At 43.4% G+C, this 1,179-nt stretch overlaps 1 non-coding gene across 1 annotated transcript; it reads left to right on the forward strand.

Annotated features, from left to right (window-relative positions):
* Window positions 1-267: 267 nt before the first annotated feature.
* On the forward strand, window positions 268-365 carry Mir759 (microRNA 759). The gene has a single exon (NR_030436.1). It is a non-coding gene; the product is annotated as a microRNA 759 (primary transcript).
* Window positions 366-1,179: the final 814 nt, after the last annotated feature.

Below are 1,179 nucleotides of genomic sequence, written 5' to 3' on the forward strand. Positions count from 1 at the left end.
TGCAGCCAGTCTCAGCTGCAGCAGAGATGCTCAGGGCAGAAGGCAGGCCCTGGGGTGGCACCTGTCTTTGTTATCACCTGGTCAATTGGGGAAGTCAGGACAGAGGAGGATCCGTTCATTATCTCATTTATCACCCTCGTCTGTGGTCCAAATTAGTTCTCACATCAGATTCTGATAGTATCAGATTCAATATCATCAGCTGGAATATGAACGGTATTTTTCAGCACACACACAAAAAAATGACTTTCAAGGCATGTATTATGGGCAGGATTATAATAAATTAAATGCCTAAACTGGCAGAGTGCAAACAATTTTGACTCAGATCTAAATGTTTGCACTGGCTGTTTAAACATTTAATTTGTTCCAATGGAGGTAGCAGCACAGACTAAGCATGCTAATTAAACTCGGGCTTTGGCAACGTGAGTCATCTCGTGGACACAAAGCGCGACAAACCAGGACGGAGAAAGCCATTACGTGTGGTTTCCTCGTTCTCCAAATGAACACTGTACATCCTTCAACCCTGCAGACATTAGTAATTGTTAATGAATTGTTCCATCTTTCTGAAGTGACTTTTAGATGATGCTGTGCTACTGTTACTCTGGGAAACAACTTTGCTAATTAAGTTGCAGGGAAGTTCATCAACTACAGATAATTGGTTAAAGTGATTACGTGGATAATCTGTTTCATGTTCCATTAAAAATGGAAAATGTACAGAGGAGGAGGGATACGAATGACAAGGCATCTTGCCCAAAATAATTGCCTCCACTGCCCTCAAATCACTACCACCACCATCATCAACTACATCATCACACCTTTTGGGGCAGGGGGAATGCTCAGGCATGATTCTCTTGACTGGTCTTGGTTCTGCTACGGATTGATAGAGCATGCTGGCTAAGTCTTCTCTAAGCTTCCGGTTCCTTTGTAAAATGAGGGCATTCTTGTGCTAAATTAGGGCTAAGTGATCTATTTCCCAAATGCAGTGATTTAAATAGGAAAGCAGTTCGACTCTCTTTTAGAAGTATCTCAGGTATTTGGGGCTGGCAGGGGAGCACTCCATTCTCTCACTACAAAGCCTTTGGTAGCTCCCCAATGCCTGCAGAGCCACGTTCAAAGCTGCTCACCATCTGACCCCAGTCTACACTTCTAACTTCATCCTCCTTAGCCTGTCTGCTTGAATCT

The sequence above is a fragment of the Mus musculus genome, chromosome 14 (genome assembly GCF_000001635.26).
Source record: "Mus musculus strain C57BL/6J chromosome 14, GRCm38.p6 C57BL/6J".
NCBI lineage: Eukaryota > Metazoa > Chordata > Mammalia > Rodentia > Muridae > Mus > Mus musculus.